Consider the following 24,261-nt stretch of genomic DNA (forward strand, 5'->3'; position numbering starts at 1 on the left):
AAATAATTTTAAAATTACAAAATGCTGTAACTTCAAAATATAAATGACATATATATTAAAAATATAAATTTTTAAATGACAATCTATCTTGACAGGATATTTTAATAAACCTCTCTCGGTAAAAAAGAGATCAAGCAAAGAATCAATACAGATAGAAAAGACTTACACAATCCTATTAACAAGCTTAATTTAATGTTAAAAGATTGGTATTGAGACTATATTCTAGGACCAAAGACTATTTTCTATCACCAAAATGCCACGGTGAAAAGTCAATAACCATCATGCGTGCGGCAGGATTTGCTTCCCCTAAACTCATACAACCATTTACATTCTGCAGTCTGAATGTTCAGGGCTGATGAATTAAGGATGGAGACCTGATCCGATATGGTGGCCAGGAGGGGCTAGTGGGAGGCCTTGCAACCATCAGGGGCATCACCCACCCCAGGAGGAGGTTCTCACGCAGGTTTGATCATTCGAATTCAAGTGTGGCCTCAGTCTCCTGCCCCACCGCATGATTGGACCTCTGCAACCACCAGCCAGTCTCATCAGATGACACCTGCTCCTGGAACCTCAAACTGTAAGCTGAAACAAACTTTTTCTTTCCCAAGATGCTCCTTTAGGGTATTTTAAAGTAATGAAAAGTAAATGAATGCAACAAATGATAATTCAAAAAATACCATAGGTTTGGAAATGGAAACAAAACACTTTTAAATAACTCCTAGGACAAAGGAAAGGTTATTTTACACTGGGGAGTTATTTAGAACAGATCAGCAGTGACAGTGCCATAGAGCAAATCTTCCAAGGTGGAGCTAACTCAGTACCCAGAATCAAATGCACAGTTTATACATCTAACTTAGAAAAGTTCAAAATTAATGAACTAAGCTATCAGGAAGTCAGGAAAATAAGAAAATTATAAACACCAAATAGTAAAAAGAATGAAGGTACAAGTAGAAATTGAACAGACAAACTTACAGAAACTATAGAAACTTACGGAAACCATACGTTTTTCATAAAGACCAGTAACAGTAGCAAAATCCTGGTGACACTGATCAAGAAAAAGTTTGCAATCATAAAAGTAAAGGTGGAGGGGCTCGTGTTGTTATGGGTTAAGCCAGCCTGCAATGTTGGCATCCCACATAGGCGCTGGTTCAAGTCTTGGCTGCTCCACTTCCAATCCAGCTCTCTGGAATGCTAAAGCAGCAGAGGACAGACTGAGTCTTTGAGCCCCTGTACTCACTTGGGAGACCCAGAGGAAGTTCCTGGTTCCTGGCCTCTGCCTGGTCCAGCCCCAGACACTGAGACCATTTGGGGATTGAAACAACAGGTGGAAGATCTTTCTCTGTCTCTTCTCTTTCTTTCTCTATAACTCTGCCTTTCAAATAAATAATATAAATCTTTAAAAACAAATAAAAAGTAAAGGTTGGAAAGAAAAACTAATAGTGATGGCACAGACATTAAAAACAATAAGAGGCTATTACAATCCTATGCCCCAATGTTAAAACTAAAATGAAACAAATTCTTTTTTAAAAAAAAAGATTTTATTTATTTTGAAAGACAGAGTTACAGAGAGAGGTAGAGACAGAGAGAGGTCTTCCATCTGCTGGTTCACTCCCCAGATGGCCGCAATGGCCAGAGCTGTGCCAATCTGAAGCCAGGAGCCAGGACCTTCTTCCAGGTCTCCCACGAGGGTGCAGAGGCCCAAGGACTTGGGCCATCTTTTACTGCTTTCTCAGGCCATAGCAGAGAGCTGGATCGGTAGAGGAGCAGTAGGACTAGAACCAGCACCCATATGGGATGCCAGGGATTTAACCCACTGCGCCACAGCACCAGCCCCTAAAATGAAACAAATTCTTACAAATCTATTTACTACTACAATGGATTCAAGAAAAGAGAGAACATTAAAATTGTCTTACTGTAAAAGAAGGAATTAGTATTTGCAAATCTCCCATTAAAAACACCAGTCCAGGAAAAACAGATGATCCTACCACACATTTGGAGGATTACGCAATGCTGATCTTACATAAAACTATTCCTAGCAATAGGAAAAGAGGACTCTCTATTTTATAAGGACAAGAAACCACTGATACCAAACTTTGATAACAAAAGAGATTTATAGGACCTCTTACACATGGACATGGAGGTAAGAATTATTTTTAAAAAATACTTCAGAGACAATTAGCTTTTTCTTGTTTACTCTCCAAATGCCCACAACAGCCAGGCCTGGGAGCCAGGAGCCAGGAACTCCAATCATTCTTCCACGTGAGTGGCAGGACTCAACTGAATGATTGCTGTTGCCCCCAGGATCTGCATTAGCCGGAAGCTGGAGTTGGAAGCAGAGCTGAGACTCAAACCCCGCCTCCAATATGGGATGTATGTGACTCAATCAGTGGCTTAACTACTTATAAAAACTCTACTACTCTTAAAGCACAGTTGGTAATAGATACAAAAGGAAATATCATCAAAGTTGATTTATTCTAGTAATATAGACAAATATTTTTTATAATTTAACACCCATCCATAATTTAGAACGTAACTTGGAGAACATGAGAAATTGAAAAGAACTTCATGAACTGGATAGGAAGCTTCTGTGTGACATCTCTGGCAAGTCTGTATTTGAGGGGGTCATAAAGAAGGTCCAGGGACCCACCATCACTGGCCCTCTGCAGGATCTACCGAAGGGTCTATACAGCTTAGTATGGAAAGGAAAAGAAATAATGAAGATAAGGATTGCAAAGAAACATGATTGTCATTTATAAATGATATGGCTGTGGGAAAAAAATGGAAAGAATTTACAATAACGTAAGAGAATAGATAAGAAACTTAAAGTTTCGTGACACAACCAATATGTAAGATCAATTTCATTTTTTAAAATATATGTACAACTTTTGATATAGCAATTAATTTTTAGGTATATGTCCAGCACATGTTCAGTAAAACTGTGTATAATGAAAGTCTGTGCCAGCACTATGTCTGATTGCATAAACTTTCATATGCATGTTGACATATCTATAATACATATTATAGATGGTGTGTATACAAGGGTGTATGTGTACATAGTATAAAAAATAAAATTGTAGGGGTGGGTAGTTTAGTCTAGTTGTTAAGACACCAGATAGGATACCTGTGTCCAGTATGAGAAAACCTGTGTTTGACTCCCCAGGTCTAGCTCCTGACTCCAGCTTCCTGCTAATGCAGATACTGAAATGTGACACTGATGGCTTGAGTGGTTAGGTTCCTGTCATTCACGTGGAAAACCTGGACTGAGTTCTTGGCTGCTTGGTTTGGCCTCCCCCCACCAAACAGGATGTTACGGGCATTTGGGGAGTAGACCAGTGGACTGGAGCTTTCTGTCTTTGTCTCTCTGCTTCTCAAGTAAATAATAAATCAGAATACAAATAAAATAGTGTATATACCTCACACTACAAGCAAACAAAAAAAATTGTGGATGGATTCAAGACAAACATGCATTTTACAGTAAACATATGAAGAGATGCTCAATTTCATTAATAACCAAGAAAATGAAAATGACAATGAGATTATTTCACACTTACTAAGTCGGCACAATTTCTAATGTGACAATCCTATTTACTTATTTTTTGTGGCTGTTTCATTTGTACGGGAGCCATCATCCCCTGCTGCCCCTCCAGGTGCGTATCAACAGGAGCAGAGAAGCCAGGACTCACTCCTACCCACAATCCACCTTGGGAGGTGGGTGTCGCTACTAAACAAACACCCATCCCAATCTAGGAATATTAAATAAATGTCAGTAAGACCACGAAAACAGAGACCCTTAGTCACTATTTTTTTTTTAAGATTTATTTATTTATTTGAAAGTCAGAGTTACATAGAGAAGGAGAGAGAGAGAGAGAGAGAGAGAGAGAGAGAGAGAGAGAGAGAGAGGTCTTCCACATGCTGGTTCACTCCCCAAATGGCTACAACAGCTGGAGCTGTGCCGATCCTGGCGGCGCCCATATGGGATGCTGCACTGCAAGGGGAGATGCTACACCACAGCGCCAGCCCCCCTTACTCACTGTTGGTGAACAAAAAGCATTAAGATGCTGAGGAGCGGTGAGCTTGCCTCAGGATCTGCTGCAGCAAGAGGAGGGGTCCCCACATAAAGACACAAGATAGTGGGCTTAAAAGAGGGTGTGGCTAATGCTCTGCTTGCTGCCAGGGGACACGGAGGTGGGGCGGAGTCTACAAAGTGTCACCCAGCCTTGTGACAAAGTCAAGACAATGCCCGGACTAACTAGTTTTGCAAACTGGGTCACTTACTGCTTCCCAATGGGTAAGTAAAACAGAACAGACTGGATCAGAGTGATCAAGTACAGCAAGAATGCCATCTTGTAAACCTTGTTTCAACTATCTATGTCACTTTGTGAACACTTCTGTTTCTTCTAGCCATGTTTATACAAATGTATACACTAACTAGACTCTGATCTACAACGTATCTATATCTTAGTGGGTGTCTCTGAAAACCACTGAACTAGAGACCACACCTTATAAAATCATGGACTTCCTTGCTGATATAGCTGAACCCGTAGCAGCCCGCAGGGAAGAGAGCTAGCTCCCAACAGCAGAGGCTATCGTGCCATAGGTCCTCATTTATTTATTTATTTTAAAGATTTCATTTACTTATTTGACAGGCAGAGTTACAGACAGAGAGAGACAGAGAGAGAAGTATTCCTTCTGTTGGTTCACTCCCCAAGTGGCCGCAACAGCCAGAGCTGCACCGATCCAAAGCCAGGAGCCAGGTGCCTCCTCCTGGTCTCCCATGTGGGTGCAGGGGCCCAAGCACTTGGGCCATCCTCCACTGCCGTCCCGGGCAACAGCAGAAAGCTGGACTGGAAGAGGAGAACCGGGACTAGAACCGGCACCCATATGGGATGCCGGCACCACAGGCAGAGGATTAACCTAGTGCGCCACAGCACCGGCCCCATGCCATAGGTCCTTGAGTTTACTCTGCCTCCACGAGAAACAAAAGGGAAAGTAAGCTTGATGCTCACCCCCTACACACACCAGTGCAGGCAACAACTAGGGATGGAGGGAGGTGAAGAACATCAGAGAATGGACGTGATTTTCCTAGGATGCCCAAGAATTATCCTAACGTACGGCTTGGATTATCAGATCCAACTGGGTTTTGAAATGGGTGTGATCAAAAGTTATTAGAGGGGGCCAGTGCTGTGGCACAGCAGGTTAAAATCCCAGCCTGCAGCGCCAGCATCCCATATGGGCACTGGTTCAAGTCCCAGCTGCTTCACTTCTGATTCAGCTCTCTGCTATGGCCTGGGAAAGCAGTAGAAGATGACCCAAGTCCTTGGGCCTCTGTACCCACGTGGGAGACTTGGAAGAAGCTCCTGGCTTCAGATTAGCTCAGCTCTGGCCCTTGTGGTCATTTGGGAGAGCGAACCAGCAGATGGAAGACCTCTCTTTTTGGCTCTACCTCTCTCTGTAACTCTTTTTCAAGTAAATAAATTAAATCTTTAAATAAAAAAGTTATTAGACTCCACTTAGAATGCCTGCAACCCCCATCAGAGTGCCTGGGCTGGACTTCCAGCTCCCCTTGATTCCAGCTTCCTGCTAATGCCCGCCTTGGGAGGCAACAGGTGATGGCTCCCTGCCAGCCACATGGGAGACCCAGGTTGAGTTCCTGGCTCCTGACTTGAGCCTGGCCCAGCCCTGGCTATTGTTGGCACTTGGGGAGTAAACAAGTGAACAGGACTTCACTTTCTCTGACTCTCTGCCTTTCAAATATATAAAACACTTTTTTTTTTTTAAAGTTACTCTTCTTTCTCTTGATAATCAATGGGTGTGTGTTATAGACAAAATGAGCAAACTGCATGTTCTCTGGACTTCGGAGTTTTACGCACACAAAAGCAGCAGCTCAACAACACAAAGAAAGAAGTAGGTTGTGTCCAGGCAGCAATATGCACAGAGGCATGGGAGCCGGAAGGATCTAGAAAAGTTCAGAGCTGAATAAACCCTGAGCAGATGCTGCGACATTCCCTGAACAGTAATGAGCAGGGTTGAATTACAAAAGAACTTGGAAGTTAGGTAGAGGAGGTCAGACTTGTAAGTTGGTTCCATCAACATTAACCAAAACAAAAACAAAAACAAAAACAAACCAGCTGCCATCATTTCGATTGTGATGACGTGACAGCGTCTGTGCCAAGCGCTTTTCAGGGACTCTGTGATTTAACCTTCGCAACAACCCTTCCAGGATTTCCACATTACTGAGTTGTTTTTTTTCCATTTTACTGAGTCTTAGGCTAGGATACACTTAGGGCCACACAGCTATATGAGTAGTAGAGACAGGGTTTGAAAACATAAGTCTCCATCCAAAGCCAGACTTCCAGGGCGGTTGAGGGACAGAAGTCAGCGGTGCAGAAGAAGGAAGGAGCCCGCACAGAGGGGGCCCCTCCTGGAGCTCCCTCTGGTTAGGGGCAGCATTCTTAGAGGGCGGCGCCAGAACGCAAGACCAGACGAAGACAAGGTGTGTAGCAAGGGACGCAGCGAAGAGCCCGGCGATCCATTTGACGCGTGAGAAGGCAAACAAATGGTGTCCAAGTTTTCCAACCCGGGAAACAAGAATGCTGGTTACAATAGAGCAAAACCAGAGAACCAGCGTCCTGACGGACACTTAAGACCCAGCATTCAGGCCACTCGTCTTGTTGCCACTGTTTTTGACGGAAAAGACACTGCTCTGCAGGCATCTTCATTCATTTGTGTCCAAAGGACTGCTTCAAACGTGATTCCTTTAATATATCTCCAGCTCTGGCCGGCGCCGCGGCTCACTAGGCTAATCCTCCACCTTGCGGCGCTGGCACACCGGGTTCTAGTCCCGGTCGGGGCACCGGATACTTTCCTGGTTGCCCCTCTTCCAGGCCAGCTCTCTGCTATGGCTGAGGAGTGCAGTGGAGGATGGCCCAAGTGCTTGGGCCCTGCACCCCATGGGAGACCAGGAGAAACACCTGGCTCCTGCCTTCGGATCAGCGCGGTGCGCTGGCCGCAGTGCGCCGGCCTTGGCAGCCATTGGAGGGTGAACCAACGGCAAAGGAAGACCTTTCTCTCTGTCTCTCTCTCTCATGTCCACTCTGCCTGTCAAAAACAACAACAACAACAACAAAAATATATATCTCCAGCTCCAAGACCCCGGGAGGCGCCTAGGGACACAGAAAATGCCGGTGCTCCAGCCACATGGCTCTCAGGCCCCACTTGCTCAGGGCACTCAGCTGCCCATGGGGCCCAGAAGTCCTGAGCACACTCTAGCAGCCCAAACCTGTTGTGCCAGTTTGCAGACCTCCTGTGCTGGGATGGGTGTCCCCCAGGAAGCAGAAGTGGTCCTGGCAGGCTCTCAGGACAGCCCACGGGGCCGGAGCCCACCCCGCTGTGGATTCGCCATAGTCCTACCCTGCCTTAGGATGGCTCAATTTGCAAGTTTCCTACTTCATAATGATGCAAAAGCCACGGCATCCAGTAGAAATCCTACTTCAAAATTTGAATTTGAATTTTCTGGGGCTGGCACTAGTTGGCCCAATCCTGTCTGCGGTGTTGGGTGGTGGCAGCGGGCAGCAGTGAGTGCAGTTCCTGTCACTCTGTGGTCACACAGAGACACCACCGGGGCCCTGAATTGTCCTGTGTTGCAGAGCTAGGATGCTCACTAGGTTAGGTGGGTTCAATGCCTTTAAAAAAAAAAAAAGATTTATTTATTTTTATTTGAAAGTCAGAGTTACACAGACAGAGGAGAGACAGAGAGAGAGAGAGAGAGAGATCCTCCATCTGATGGTTCACTCCCCAATTGGTCACAATGGCTGGAGCTACGCTGATCCGAAGCCAGAAGCCAGGAGCTTCTTTCAGGTCTCCCATGCGGGTACAGGGGTCCAAGGCCTTGGGCCATCTTTTACTGCTTTCCCAGGCCATAGCAGAGAGCTGGATAGGAAGTGGAAGAGCCAGGTCTCAAACCAGCGCCCATATGGGATGCCAGCACTTGGGGCCAGGGCATTAACCCGGGGCGCCACAGTGCCAGTCCCCTCAATGCATTTTTGAACTAAGATTACATTGCAGTTTATCAGGATGTAAACCACCATAAGGAAGGAACAACTGTCCCAGCTGCCTTCTCTTCCTTGTCTCCCACACCTGCCCCTACTGGTGCCTTCCTGGGCCATGCCCCAAGCCAGTGACCTACCTCTAAATCTTGCTCACACAGTCTGCTGCAAACAAAAGGCCTGGCACCTCCAGGAAGGAGTTCAGGGAGGAGGCTCTCACTTGAATCCATCTTTATCAGCTTCAGCTTAGAATATCAACTTCCAAAGAGCTACATTTGGGGATATTTTCAGGGAAGACGCCAGATAGGTACACTTTACCCTACCACAAGGCATAGTTCCTGGTATGCAAGAGATGCTTAATAACTATACCTTGCATGAGTGAATAATTTCCCCAAATTTGCACATATATGTCTTTAGCACTTCCCTTAATTGATTCTTTATAAAGATTTCATACATGTGAAATCACACCTGTGAAATTGGAATTAGTTCCATCAGGTTCTGATCATTCACCTGAACACTTCAAGAGGATTAGAAAATACCAGGCATATGCTTCCCTGAAGATGTCTACATCTGTTCCTCTGCGAGTTCAAACTGGTCACGCAGAGACCAGGCATAGCAGGATCCTCAGCTGACGGCCTAACTTGCAACCTTCTCCTACACTGGGGCAAAAACTGCCTGCTTCGCCGAGGAAGAAAACTGCCCTCCTTTAAGCTTGATCTCTATAAAACCTGTGGATTTGCATGACCTAGGAGCAGGGGTTGGGCAAGGAAAAGATACTGGGGGCTGGCGTTGTAGCGCAGCAGGTAAAGCCACCGCCTGTGATGCCGGCCTCCTACATGGGCACTGGTTCAAGTCCCAGCTGTTCCAATCCAGCTCCCTGCTATTGCTCCTTGGGATAGCAGCAGAGGATGGCCCAAGTGCTTGGGCCTCTGCACTCACGTGACCCAGGCCTTCAGCCTGGCTCAGCCCTGGCCATTGCAGCCACTCGGGGAGTGAACCAGTGGATGGAAGATCTCTGTCTGTTTCTTTCTAACTTTCAAATAAATAAATAAATCTTTTTTTTTTTTTTTTAAGAGAGAGACAGGGCATCCTGCAAATCTGATGACTTAAACCAGCTATTTTTTATTCTGAGAAAAATCAAGGAAATGTCACTGTATTTGCACCCGAGTTGTGGAGCAATTCACACCGATTATAAAAGTGAATGTTGTCTAGGAAATCTGCCACCAACAGTTAGAGCTGAATATTCTGATAATTCATGAAAATCTTATCCTGTGATTAGGACCTTTCATTTGTCAGGTATATGAATGAACTCGGAGAAGATGGAGGGAAATCTGAAAGATGGAGATGATTTAAGGAAAATAGTCAATGACAAGGAACCTAAAAGTCCTGGTCAGACTGGGAACACAGAAGGTTGAGGAGCAGAATCCCATTTCTGGGCCGGCCCCGTGGCTCACTAGGCTAATCCTCCGCCTTGCGGCACTGGCACACCGGGTTCTAGTCCCAGTCGGGGCGCCGGAGTCTGTCCCGGTTGCCCCTCTTCCAGGCCAGCTCTCTGCTGTGGCCAGGGAGTGCAGTGGAGGATGGCCCAAGTCCTTGGGCCCTGCACCCCATGGGAGACCAGGATAAGTACCTGGCTCCTGCCATCGGATCAGCGCGGTGCGCCAGCTGCAGCACGCCGGCCACGGCGGCCATTGGAGGGTGAACCAACGGCAAAGGAAGACCTTTCTCTCTGTCTCTCTCTCTCACTGTCCACTCTGCCTGTCCCAAAAAAAAAAAAAAAAAAAATCCCATTTCTGGTCAGAATCATGACCAATACTCCCCAGCCCACCTGCAGATCTCCCTGGGGGGTGGTCCCACTTCAGGTGTGGGAGTGGAAGCCAATCACCCTGCACTGGTGAGCAGCACTGTTGTGAGTGCAGGGGGAAACACCTGGAATTTGGGGTCAGGGGACTTGAAAGCAAGAATTAGTCAGCCACCTGAGAGGGTGTGGCCCTCAGGAAAGCAAGTGCCTTATTTTCTTCATCTGTAGAATGGGACACCAGTGCACATTACCGTTAGTTATCACTGCATTATTATTGCATTAACACTATGTTATAGTAAGAGCCATATAATTTAGAGACCAGTATCTGACAAGCAACAGCCTCTTTTCCTATATCACTAACCACTGCAATTTATTTCCTTTTCAAGAGACCATGCTAAACGCTGTCTAGTCACACGACACAATACGAATATCTTCATTTAGACATGTACCAACTAGTCATACAGTGCAGTTGTTGCTCAGTATTTACAGACAACTGGTTCCAGAAACTACCAAGGAGACCAAAATTCCCGGATGTTGAAGTCTGCCCTATAAAATGGCATATCAATCAGCATATATCCAATGCATATCCATACATACACTCTAAATCCTATGTAGATCCCTTGTAATTCCCAATACAATGTAAATCCTATGTAAATAGCCATTAAACTCTGTTGTTAAGAGAAAAATGACAAGGAAAAAACAGTCTGCACATGTTTAGAGCACATTTTTTTTTTTCCGAACACCTTCAGTCTGCTGTTCTTTGACTCTGAGGATACGGAAGTCACAGATTTAGAAAGCCAATCAGAATTGGTTTCATTTTTAAGGCTGCAACAGTATTAAGTTTGCTGACTCAGATAGTTTTCAGAGTGCAGAGATCTCTGAGGTTATGCGAAGTCTAACCTCGTCTGGTACGCTGCAACCTCCTCTCCAGGGCACTTGCTATTCTGAGTCTCATGGAAGCAGTATTCGCAAAGATGCTGGACCCAGAGTGGGTAACATTTGGAGAAGTTCTCCATTTGCAACTTAAGAAACATCCTGGTGATGTGCCCACACTTGAGTTCAAACAGGAGAGTCTAGTATCTACCCAAAGAAGCACGTCCTCTGTCATGAATGTGATTTGGAATAGCTGCCTTGGTTGCCTCTGGCTGTACACATCAGCTCTTCTTTGAAATCCAGGTTGGTAGAAAATGAGATCACTCAAGCAGTCAAAATGTGAAAAGCTTCCTTCAACACAGTTCAGTAAATACAAGTTACCCCCAATCGTTGTCACCCACTACCATGGCCAACTATTTTGTGCTTATATTAGTTTATATAAGAATATTTTTAAAGGTTATATAAAATGGAATTTAAAAAAGTGTATTTGGTGCAAAAAATTTTGTATACAAGGGTTCCTCAAAGACTTCATAAAAAATGCCTAATACAAAAAATCTACACACGCATTTCAAAACATACACTTGTTTGTTAATTCCATTTTTTGTGGAACTGTTTCAAGTGCCCTTGTCTGTGTGTGTGTCAGATATGTCCAGCACAAATTCTTGGAAGACCTGTGGCCTTCTGGAACACCGGTTCCTGGGTTGCCATCTGTAACCCTGTGCAGGCAGCAGAAACAAGACAAACATAATGGAAGCAATAGGGAGAATGCCGAAAAGCGTCTGTCCTTTTTACCTGAACAGATTCCCCAACTGTGCAGCCTCCAAAAAACAAGGCACGGAGACTGGCTATGGCCCTAAGACACACAATTCTACCACACACAGTTAGGCAGAAGTCTCTGCTGGTTCCTCCTTATCTGTGCACCCAAGCACATGTAAATCAAGTAGTTGTGAAAATCCAGAGTGACACTGAAGGGGATTCCTCTGTCTGCCCCCCTGGAAATCCTTAATCCTGGTACCTGCTGCGATGTGGAGGGGGGAACTGAGCCTGCTCGCAATCCCATCATTTCAGTGCAATTTCATAATAGAGAAGATGATGTGAATATATTTGATGATATCCAAATATCATCTGTGTGTTATCATTTCACTCAACACTCAAAACACTAAGTCTGCCAAGCAGATTTATAGAGCTTGGCAAACTTTCATTTCATGAATGACACTTAATATGAAATTATCTTCACCCATTAATAGAATAACAGTGATAGAACAGATCCCGAGGTGATAATGGAATATAACCATGCATTCCAGTCAGACTGCAACCAGTTAATCCCAGACATCTCCACATGCTGATCCCGTGACTTAGAAGTAAGGAAACCCTAGTGGGTAAGTAAGCCCCAACAGCACCCTTTCCATTTCTCTCACTACAGACTGGTCCAGAGATCTGCATACCTGTGACTGGCCGTAATTTTTTCTACAGGCATGCTAGCTTCAGAGTGTATGTCGCATTACACACCTAACTGCTGTCTTTTTCCTGCCCTGCTGTTCACAAGCATTGTGTTAAATTGTCAGGGCAAAAGTTTTCTCCTAAGGAGGTCTCAGACTCTGCAAACAATTCGCTTGGGCCTTGTTTAGAGAATATTTCGGGCACTTTTATAGCAGTGGTTTTCAGACTGTGTTCACAGGAGAGTCAGGGTTCTAGGGTGTGCCCCAGGAACAACCCAGGGGAAGCCCACGGGCTCCAGGCTCCTAGCTCCTGGGTCCCCTAGAGCAGCTCTGCTGTCATCTGGCTCATTGAGCAAGTTCTTGCAGGAGATTTCATTTGCTGCTAAACATAAAACAAAATGATGTCTACAAAAACATGGAAAAGCCATTGTAATAAGTGGTCCCCTTGCCTGGCACTGCTGGGCCCTCTCCCCAGGGGACTTCCTGGAAAGGGGATTCAGGTGCTTAGTTTCCTGTAAAGAAGTTCGCCCTTCTTCCCTCCTGCAGAATTTGAAGCATCCATGAATCAGAACAATCCAATACACTTATTTTCAATAGACAAAATATATCCAGAATTTCACACAGGAAACCCTTTCAAAATTAAGATTTGGTTTTCTCCTATATACTCTGACCTGGCTTTCATGCCTCTAGCCTGCCCACCCCCAGCGCTGGCAGACCCCTGACATGTATCCTTTCTGGCTCTTCTTCCTAGAAGCCAAGAGAAGAAGCAAACTGCCTTTCTCTTTACCCCGCCACACTAATCCAAAATCAAGACTGGTAGTGGGTTGGCATTTTGGAACAAATATTAGACATTAGGCACAATCATCAAAAAACATCAGGTTCAGTGAATATGTAACTACCTGACAACTGAAAATGACCTGGAATTTTATTAAACAGCTTCTTCATTTATATTGGTAAAACAAGTTGTACATAACAGTGTAATGATCAATTTTTGTAATCCCCAAGTCAAAAGCAACTGGACAGGAATACCAAAGACTTAGAGTGCAAGTCCCTTTAGGAATGAAGGGTTCTGCGCAAACTATTGGACAGACAATGGAGAATGAAGGTAGATTGTAGAAACCAACAAATCCCATTCATTTCCTTCAGTTTGTAAAAACAAGCAACTGACATGTTTCCTGCCAATGAACACACTTGCAGATAAGAAAGCTCCCTACAGGAAATCCTTTGCGAAAAGAGACCAGTTGTGCCATGAAACTTAACCTCCTTCACCAAATCCCAAATCAGTCAAGAATGTGACAACATGCGATCATGAAATAAAGGTGAAATCAGCCAATCTCTGGTATACGGCTTCTAAGGCCTCTGCTTCCTATGACGTGAAGGCAGGATATTAAATAAACATTAATATATAGATGGAACTCCTTCTGCTTCTCCCTTCCCCCGTGCAATTAATCCATTGATGAAAACAAAGGAATTTGCTGCTCCTCAAAAAGATCAAACTGTTAATTGAGTAAGTTTCAAAACAGACCATTTTCAATTAAGATAAAGCAAGACTGCCATAAATTACCTTGATTGGAAGGGAGATATTTTTAAGTGAATATCAAGGAATTAAAATTTGATGACTGTCATTGAAAAATTGGAAAATCACAGTCAATGCACTTGCCTTATACGTACAAGGCTCAAAGTTAACCCTCAAAGCCAAAACTCAGGAGAGGTCCCCCCACACTCCCCCCCCCCCCCCCCCCCGTTAGCCAAATGAATAGGGTGGGGTGGGATAGAATCTCCAACTTGGCTCCTTTTTTTATACTCCTCAGGGAAATCATGAACAAGATACTGGAAATATCTGCAGCTTTGACTTGGGGGCCCTTTCAACTGTCTTAAAAACAAAAGCCCTCTGCCACTGCTCACTTGGCTAATCCTCTGCCTGCGGCGCCGGCACCCCAGGTTCTAGTCCAGTCAGTCCTGGTTGCCCCTCTTCCAGTCCAGCTCTCTGCTGTGGCCCCGGGAAGGCAGTGGAGGATGGCCCAAGTGCTTGGGCCCTGCACCCGCGTGGGAGACCAGGGGAAGCACCTGGCTCCTGGCTCCGGATTGGCGCAGGGCACCGGCCGAAGTGGCCATTTGGGGAGTGAACCAACGGAAGGAAGACCTTTCTCTCTTTCTGTCTCACTGTTTAAATCTGCCTGCCAAAAAAAAAAAAAAAAAACAAAACAAAAACAAAAAAAAAAAAACCTCTTCCCCACCCACAAGAGGAAACTTTTCTAAGTCAAGCAAACGCTAATGACTGCAGTTTTGAAGCACTGCTTATTTGCACGTGGACATCTTTCTTCTCCCTGCTCAGCCACTGAGAACGGGTTTCTCTCCTAAAGCCCCAGTCTCCATCCCAGCCCCAGGGCACCATTCCAAAACACCACACTTGCTGAAGTTCAAATGCTGCAGCTCAACTTTGAACCCTCTTCTAACAGAAAGGCCCCAGGAGCCCCTGCCCAAGCACTCTCCAGCCACAGTCCCAGGCCCATCGTGAAGGCCCCACAGAGTCGGGTTCCCACAGTAGCTCTACAAATCAGCTGGATCCCACAACAAAGTGCCCGGGTCCCTGCTCATTAAGCCTTCCCCGGGCACAACTCAGGGGTAGCAAAATGCCAAGTAAGCACGAGTGCTCATCCTGGCTTTAAGGCTTTTAGCACGAATATTTTCAATAAAAATACAGTTATGAAATCCAGGAGGCTGCATTTTTGGTTGTTGTTGTGAAATGACCTTGATCTGACAGGCACTGGCTCAGGTTTCAACAGATGCTGCCAGGAGGAGGCTCCCGCCCCGGCAGCCAGCATGGTCTGCAGGCATCTGAGATGAGGAGAAGGGTGGTGGTCACGGTCGGGTCTGGATGTGTGGTAGGGGGTGGGGTGCCTTCCCTCCGTTTCCATGGCAACCATGTCTCCACTCATCGGTTATGAGATACCATCCACTTCCTGTGTCTAAATTTTTAAGCCAATCGGAAAAGTGTTTATACGTTTAACAACTTCTGGGAGGGTGTTTCTTTAATGAAGCACTTGGGGGCCTCCAATGAGGACGTCCACGTTTGTGCCCCACACAGACAACATCTCAGCACGTTGACTAATGCGTATTCTTATATGGTGAAGAACGCCCCTTTTCTTGGAAATGAAAGGCGTTCTCCAAGCAGATGCCACAATTTCTGGTAACAGTGCGCAAGCGGATTTGAGCTGTTTGCTTTCTTCATTGTGTTTCTCTTTCCCTGCCAGACTTAGATCCAGGGTGAGAAACGTGCGAATGCACAAGGCGCCTAAAACCATCAAAGTCAGGATACAGTGAACCGTCCGTCCGCTGATGCCGCTATCTAAGCACTCGGATCAAACACCGGCCGGCAAACACGAATTCTGACTCGCACAACTTCGCATCTTACAACTCAGGAGCAGCGATCATTGAGAACGCAGCGTAAAGTGGTGTGCACCAAAATGGCCTACTTTCTCTGGAGAGAAATGCCAACCAAAACATAAAACGCAAAAGGTACCTCCAGCCAACGGCACCCGGGGTTCAAGGCTCCATCTCGCAGGAATCCCCGCACCGGGGGGCCGAACTGGAATTACGGCCAAGCAGGCTCTCGCTGGCTGTTTTCCTAAGTCTCAGTCTGGCTGGCCAATCCGTGCGAGAGTTAAGTGGGCTCCAGCCCTTGGTGCCGGCAGTCCTCAGGGCTCCCTACCCTCTCAGCTGCCAGCCCTCTCCAAGGCAGAGCTGGCGATCAATGAAAAACCGGGGAACAAAAGGAAAAGAATAGGACGTCTTCCCGGCTAAGGAAAACGGTGCCCTCCTTCCTCACTGAGCCGCTCGCACCCAGCCTCGGCAGCTCCACCTGGGGGCTCCCAGCCGACCAGGGCTTCCCGGCCCGGCTCTCCTCTCTCTCACGTTTGCTGGCAAATGTGTCACCTGAGGCTCGGCCGCTGACGGGGGCTCCCCGCGCCCAGCCAGCTGAAACTAATACATTAAATCAATTAGCAGCCCCACAATGAAAAGCTGCCTCTCTCTTTCCCAAATGTCATCCCGGGAGTATTCACAGAGCAGGAAAAATCGCCTCTCCGGTCTCCCCAGCCAGTCACCACGGCTTAAATCCTCAAAACAGGTTATTCTCCCTCCCCCCCCCCAAAAAAAAAAAAAAAAAAAAAAAAAACAGAAATATTCTCAGCGCCTTCCACGGAAATCCTGGTCTCCGTGTGTCATATCAGGATAGCCAGGGGCAGGACTGGAAGAGGCTCCGACCGCCTGCAGATCTGCCAGTGTTTATAATGGAGAGCAAAACAGTTGCGACCAGCAATGCCGAGCGAAACTCCGGGCGAGCCAAACTCACATCCAGCATGTTGGTTGCTTGCAAACAAAAGTCACGTCAGGGAGCCCAAGAAAGTGGGTTTCCCCACAAGTCAGGCGCAGAACGACACCCGCTATTTGCTCATTTTTATAAATACCCATTTGTCTGCAATCTCAAAAAAAATTTTTTTTAAGAAAACGACTATTCACACATTTCTGAGAAACTTTTTTTTTTTTTGGTAATGAACTAACTTCGGAGAGAAAAGTAATGAAAATAAGCAAGTTGGCATCCCCGGTCTCTCCCACCGGGGCGGCCACGCTATAAATCAATCCGGAACCAGGTGGGAACACGAGGGCGGGCGCCTTCCCCCCAACACCGAAGGGGGCCCCCAAACGCGGCCGCCCCGGCTCCGCATGACAATGCTAAACCGGAGCAGGAGGCTGGGCGGCAGGAAGCGAGCCCCGTTTTCGTTACCTGCGATCGCCTGCCCCCCCGCTGCTTCTCGCGGCCGCATCGGGGGGCCGCGGCGGCGCTGGACTCGCGGGTGGCCCCGCCGCTGGGTCGCGCCGTCTCCCGGCCGAGCTGCAGCCGATCGCGGCCGGAACCCCGGCTCCAGCGCCCGGCGCCCGCCCGGGGTCGGCGGCGCGGCTCCCACCCGGGCCCGGAGCCCCGCTGGGTCCTAGTGCGCGCCGCGCGCCCGCCCCGCGGCCCGGTCTGCAGCCCTCACGTACCGCAGGCAGCTCGCGGGCGCCGAGGAGCCCCGGCAACACGGAGCACGGCGGCCCCGGCTGTGCGCCGACCTGCCCGGGGCCGAGTGTCCGAGGCCGGGCAGGAGGCGTGGGGAGGAAGACGCCGGCTGCCAGCGAACTCCGAAGGCAGATGTTCGTATCCGCAGCCCCAGCGTAAATACAGCGCGGGCAGGCACCGGCATTGGGAGGTGGGCCCGGCGCGCTGGTGCGTTCACCGAGGCTGAGAGACGTGCGGGATCGACCCGGAGATTTCAAAAATGCACCGCGAAAGAGGCTGGGGTGTGTGTGTGTGTGTGTGTGTTTTGAAAACAACCTTTTAAACACTTTTCCCCAGTATTTCCCCCTGCTAACAGGTCCTTTTTTGCATTTTGCTCTCTCGTACTTTTTGTAATACGCTATTTTAAATAACAAAGCCCCATATGGCTAACCACGTAGTCATTTGATTTTCAAAAGACCTCAAAAATTGCATCAAAATATGCAGTCATGTATCTCCCAAGAAATCAACGAGAAAGAATTAATGGTGGCATATGGCGTGCCGCACAGAGGAAACTTAATTACAAATTAAAACAAATGCAAAAACGCACAAATTCCGTAAGCTGAAAGTAAATTATGATCCTAGATGCATGCACAAATCAGCTCACCCAGGATTAAGAGGGCTGCGCTGGTCTAGGTTTCTCTTTCACAGCAGGGGTTGGAGTGTTTGTTACAGGAAATCATATCAGATTCCTTCTTGCCCCCCAAAGGGCTTTTAGCAACCTCTGGGCTCATTCATTGACTGCAGCCCACCTGGAAAGCAACTTTTAATCTTGCCAGCGCTCACTGGCTCCTTTAAGAGGACAATTCTGTTAGCCCTTAACTCAAAATAAAAGTGCTTGTGTTTGAAAAGCCTGTTTGAAAGGCTTCCAGCCTGGGGACTTCCTTCGATATCACCAAGTTTGAAGGTCACAATTTGGTAAAACCGCTCACTACCATGGTGCTGTGGTTGACACCAGAAAGAAAAATCAAATGGGAGGAAGTGCTTTCTGGATTCTATTTTTGGAATAGGAAAAAAAAAATCCCTTTGAAAAGTAATTCCCCCCCCCCCTCCAATTATAGCTAAATCAATATCATGGAAGATTTTGAGTATAACTCAACCATCAAAGGCCTCTTTGCTGCCGCCTTATGTCATAATACGTTGCACTTGTTCATCTTCAAAGTTCTTGTTCATACATGCCACGTGATCTGTTCCTCAACCCTGTAAGGAGATAATGAGACCCCCAATTTTCAAATGAGAAAGCAGAGGCCCCTAAAGGTGGAGCGACTTACCCAAAATCACACACCTGGAGAGCAGACCTGCTGGAATCCCAGTCGCCAGTACCTCCAACAGGCCCAGTGCTTTCCAGAACACCACCAGGCCTCCCAGCTACTTCTCTGTTCAAGGCTACTTCAAAACAGTTCACGCAAACTGAAATTAAAGGAGGTCATTTTAGAGCAAAAAAAAAAAAAAAAAAAATCCAAAACCCATGCAAAGTCTTTTCACAACAGACTCCATTTGTATACAGAGACTTCAAAAATGTTTTGTACCAAAATAAACTTGTTTTTTAATTTCTATTTTTCCATGAACTTTTGAAGTATGCTTGTAAGGACTTTAGAAAAATGAGGTATCCAAAACCAAGCCACCGGCAGATTTCTTTAGTCATCATTTCTTACCTGATCAGAGTAGCGATTCACCAGCATGGAAACAGGAGACCAAGCGAAGGAAGTCTAGCTTCTGCTAAGTGGGAACCGGAGCCACTGAGACCCAGGCTCGTCGGATTTCCGTACTGGAGGTGCCCAGGGCACCCTGGCAGACAGAAAACTTCAAACTCTGGGGCTGAGCAATGCCCCTGCCACTCATGCACCTCTTTGCTCACATTCAGAGGCTAAAAACTGACTCCACTCCACAGTGGAGGAATGAGGTTTTTGCACGTGGATCTTGGTTATCCAATTGCCAGTACTGAAAGGCTTCACACACCCTGGAAACTTGAGGTATTTCGTTTATGAGGTGAGATATAAGGCCTGCTTGTCCAGACCTGGCGACACCAGAGTTCCCATGGGCCTCCAGGAAGTCACTTCTCGACCCTCCTGCACCCAGGGGCAAGCCACCAGTCGGTTCTGTTGGTAGTAGTCTACTTCCTGTTCCCCTCTGCCAAAAGGAGACATCACTCCCCTGATGATGTGTCCCAAGCCACCTAGATGCCAACCAGGTGAGGGGCTGGGGAACATTTAACCGAAAAAAAAAATTTTATTTTGAAAAAATGATTCATTCCTTTTCTTGTGCATTTCATACAGGAGGCATGGGAAGGTCACTGGAAGATGTGCACAGCCTTCCTGGAAGGATTAATGCCAAACTTACTTGATGAATTCATTTGATCCCTTTGTTGAAAACTGGTCTGATTACTTTGTAGTCACACCAGCCATATAGCCTTCAAATGTTGCAAACGCTTAGCGCAAAGTAATCTTAGCACCAGTAAGAGGTGATGAGATGCTGAAAACAAAGGCTGGTGTCAGCAGTTCCTCAAAGCTAGGCCACAGCAGAAGAGGTGGTGGTCAAAAGAAACTGTCCTTTGTTCATTCATTCACCCATCCATCCATCCAAGAATGTATGCATCGGATGTTGAGCAAGGTTGAGCAAGGCACCGTTGTTGGCTATGGGTACAATAAAACAGCATCTCTGTTGTATGGAGCCCACGGCCAGGCAAATTGTTACCCTACAGTGGTGTAAGTCCTGCAGCTAAGTCATGCACCGATGCCCCACGTTCAAATGCCAACGATCCCTGCCGCGTCAAGTGTCTTCTGAGCTGTTTTCCGCCATGCTCCTTGCTCTGCGTGACTAGGAGCTGCCTCTCACAGACTGGACTGTCACGGAGTCCCGGTTCAGATGCCTAAGGGCTGGGGATGGTCCATGAGGGGCCCCAGAATGACAGTGGAAGATGCCAAGAAGACAGGGGCCAAAGAATTCTTCACATCTTTCTAGCATGGCTGCATCTGGCTGAGGCTCCCATGGGGTGACCCTGGGGCTCGGGTAATGTTGCCACTTCCTGCTAACTCTTCAGCTAAGTGACGTTTTTGGCTCTATGCTGGAGCTAGTCCATGCTGGGTAGCTTCATTGAGGTGTATACAAGTGCAGGGAGAAGCACTGAAGGGCACACCCTGGGCACAGACAATGGCATGGGGGGATGGAAAAGCAAGGCAGGCCAGAGTGCAGCATGGACAGCGGCATGGTGAACATGAGCTTTCAAAGGAGGCAGGAGCTGCAGGCAGGGGCCCATGTCCACTGGGGCTTGAACTTGACCATGACCTCCACATGGCAAAACCCCAACCCCTTTAAGTCTTTCCTCAGATGTCCCCTTCCAGATGTCCATTCTTTCTGGTCATGCTCTGTTTTTTCCTTCTTCTTCTGCACTGACAGCCTCTAACAATCCCCATCTTACTTATGACTTTGTTATTCATCATCTGTCCCCCACCACGCACACACAAACAGAAATTCCAGGGGCAGTCACTTGAACTAGTGCACTGTTAAGATGCCAGTTTCCCATATCAGAGTGCCTGGGTTTGACTCCCAGCTTTGGCTTCTGACTCCAGTTTTTGTTTTTGTTTTTTTCTTTAAAAAAAAAAAAACACTGCTATGATCTACTTTTTTTAAAAAAGATTTATTTGTTTGAAAGCTAAGAGTTAGAGAGGGATGGAGAGAGAGCGAGATATCTTCCATCTGCTGGTTTACTCCCCAAATGGCTGTAACAGCCAGGCCAAAGCCAGGAGCTTCTTCTAGATCTCCCATGTGGGTGCAGAACCCAAGCACTTGGGCCATCTTCTGTTGCTTTCCCAGGTGCAATAGCAGGGAGCTGGATTGGAAGTGGAGCAGCCGGGACTGGAACTAGTGTCCGTGTGGGATGCCGGCATCACCGGCAGCAGCTTCACCCACTACGCCATGGTGCTGGGCCCTGACTCCAGCTTCTTGACATTGCAGATCCTGGGAGGCAGCAGTGATGGCTCGAGTAATTGGGTTCCTGCCATCCACTGGGGAGGCCTCGATTGCGTTCCCAGGTCCCAGCCCCGGCTGCAGTCCAGCCCCAGCTGTTGGGGTAGCTCTCTCTGTGTGTCTGCCTGCCTCTCCAGCTACAAAAACAAAAACAGAAAGCCAAACCAAAACAGAAGGTGGAAACTGACACAGCCAGGAATCCTTGCTCTCTTTGGAAACAGCTCACAAGAACACAGAAATGTCACACACACATAAGAAGTGTTTAGGAAACCTTTAAATGAGCTAATGATGTTCATAAATAAGATTATTTGTAGTAGGGTTCTCCAGAGACACAGAACCCATGCAGTGTGTTTTTATATGGAGACATTTATGATAAGGATGTGATTCATGCAATGGTGGAGCCTAACAAATCCTGAGCTTTGCTGTCAGCAAGGTGGCAACTGGGCAGAGCAGGCTCCAGCAGGGAAGCCAGCAGACTCAAAACCCCGGAGAAGAGGGGAGGTTCCTGTTCCAGTCTGAAGGCAGAGAAAATGCCAGCCCAGGGCAGTCGGGCAGGAGGAGGACCCCCGTTTTGTTCCACGTAGGCCTCTACATGATCGGATGAGACTCCCTCACATGGCGTGGGGCACAAGTTGCTTTCCTCAGTTTACCGACTCGACTTCCCTGTACACATACTCAGAATAAGGTCAAGTGCACACTCCATAGCCAAGCTGGCACAGGAAGTAAACCATCACCACGTCATAAAGGACCCTCCATGTTTGCAAGGCTCACTCTAGGACCCGGATGGAGGAGGACTTGGCTCTGTCGTGTTCCAGGTGCCAGAAGGCAAGATGCCTGTTTGAAGGTTATTATTCTTTTCCTGGTTCAGATGCAGGTCAGGAGGAATGCATCGCTGGTGGCTTCAGGTGGCTGGGGGATGTTGCACAGCCAGGGGTGTCACGCAGACACATCCCCAGGTGGGCTCATTCAGAAGTGCAAGGTCCAGGAAGGAACAAGCTGGATGGCTGTGGTGCCTTCCGCAGCCCCTGGGCTAGCTGGGGACAGCAGCTGCTCCTGGGCACTCTAACCACTCAGGCAGAGTGGACGCTGTCAGTGCACCACCTGGCTCTCCTTTGGGAGACTTTGCATTCCTCACGATGGACCTGATGTCAAGTGGGACAGGCATCTTAAAAGGCAACCCCGGCCCTGGCCCTGGCTCCTCTGGAATCCGCCCCCTGAAGCGAGGGGCAGTGAGTCTTCTACGGTGCCAGCTGTGACGTTTCCTGTTGCTTCCAGTGGCCACATCTTTAGCTTGTGGGCTCGGGAGACCGCTGACAACCCAGCTACTAGTCCAGGCATGATGAACGCCTGACACAGACTTTGGATCATCCAAACAAATCTTTTTCCCCTCCATCACCATAAACGGTTGAGGCTAGTCTGTATACACAGTGACCACCATTTACACAGACACAGATGCACAGAAATCGCCTTGGCCGCAAACAGCCCCTTCCTGCTCTGACCTCCTGCAGGCAGGTGTCAGCAGGTTGTACTGAAAACACAATGTCCCCCTTGCTTCCTTATAGCCCTCAAATCGTAGCAAATGCCACCGCCTTCGTCCTGTGAAGCCTCAAAAGCCTTAACCGTCTACAGGGAACCTGTAGCCCCACCTTTTACTAACTCACTCTTAGGAGTGAAACAGCACCCGATGCAGATGTCACTATGTCTTCCACAGGTGCCAAGACTAAATCACAGGCCGGCGCTGCGGCTCACTAGGCTAATCCTCTGCCTTGCGGCGCCGGCACACCGGGTTCTAGTCCCAGTTGGGGCTCCGGATTCTGTCCCGGTTGCCCCTCTTCCAGGCCAAGCTCTCTGCTGTGGCCAGGGAGTGCAGTGGAAGATGGCCCAAGTCCTTGGGCCCTGCACCCATGGGAGACCAGGAGAAGCACCTGGCTCCTGCCATCGGATCAGCGAGGTGCGCCGGCCGCAGCGCGCCGGCTGCGGCGGCCATTGGAGGGTGAACCAACGGCAAAAGGAAGACCTTTCTCTCTAAATCACTACGGGGAAGCCCATCACAAGGCACGACCAGCACTCACCTGCACTCGTTCCTCCCGTGCGGATTTAATCACATGGATTCCTGACACCGTGCTGGGTGGCTGGCGTCCCGTCTCATCCTTTACTAGCCCTGTCATGTGCCCTTGGACCCTTCTCTCCCCTCGGCCCTTTAGGAATTGGCTTGCGAGCTGACTCCCACGTGGAGCAACGCGCCCGGGACGCTGCCCAAAATGGCCCGTCCTGGCACTGGGCAGAGCAGCGGGCTGCGGAGCGCGGGCCTCGCAGCCTCTGGGTTTCAGCTGGATCGCCTCGGGCAATCACCCACACTGCAGTACCCAGGCTCTTTTTATGCCTGAATTTCAGATCACTTTACACAATGTTAATCAAGCAAAGAACAGCCATGGGTGCCTGGGGATGTTTGCTCCAGCCGGGGTTTGGGTTTAGGCCAACAGTGGGGCAGCCCCCACTCACCCCCTGGAGAAAGGAGGGTGATGGGGACCCTGGGAGATGGGGATTTGGGGTTGGGGGTGAGGAGGGCCGGAACTGACTCCCTGCATCACAGAAAGACCCCATGTCCCTAAGGGGCACTTCATCGTTATAGGATAAGCTGGCACATCAGAGTCACCCGCCACGTCGATACAGATGAGCCGCGGAGTCCCACCCCGTGTCCAGCGTCCAGTCTGTTCTATGGTGGTCGTGGTCGCGGGCTTCGGAATCGGGGAAACTTCCATTCACGTGATTGGCAGCCTAAACCTCACGGTCTTACATCAGAACACCCGCTGGCCTCCCCTAGATTTCAGGCCCAGAAGGAACTCGGATCCTGCGGACTAAGTACTTGGCCTTACGCTGGACACACACACTGACCCGTGAGAGTGGTCCTGGGCCATTCTCTCTATCCAACCCCAACCGGCCTGAACTCAGGAAGTTCTGCTGTTACTGTTTTGGACTCCATAACTCAAACTGGTGCCAAAGTCACCCCCTGACCGGGAACAGTGGGTGCGGAAATCCAGC

At 48.1% G+C, this 24,261-nt stretch overlaps 1 protein-coding gene across 24 annotated transcripts in view; it reads right to left on the reverse strand.

Annotated features, from left to right (window-relative positions):
- The window catches only part of FOXN3 (forkhead box N3), a 457,141-nt gene extending 439,156 nt beyond the window's left edge, over window positions 1–17,985 (reverse strand). For 6 of the 24 annotated variants that reach the window (XM_070065512.2, XM_008271936.5, XM_089322624.1 and 3 more), the window contains exon 1: window positions 16,945–17,122. The gene's annotated coding sequence lies outside the window, so the exon portion shown is untranslated. Of the gene's footprint in view, window positions 1–15,681; window positions 16,336–16,944; window positions 17,123–17,201; window positions 17,472–17,860 lie in introns of those variants that run through there. The other 18 variants (XM_070065521.2, XM_089322631.1, XM_070065510.2 and 15 more) reach the window with 13 other exon arrangements.
- Window positions 17,986–24,261: the final 6,276 nt, after the last annotated feature.

Source organism: Oryctolagus cuniculus, chromosome 20 (genome assembly GCF_051225735.1).
Source record: "Oryctolagus cuniculus isolate XC-2025 breed Fujian yellow rabbit chromosome 20, ASM5122573v1, whole genome shotgun sequence".
NCBI lineage: Eukaryota > Metazoa > Chordata > Mammalia > Lagomorpha > Leporidae > Oryctolagus > Oryctolagus cuniculus.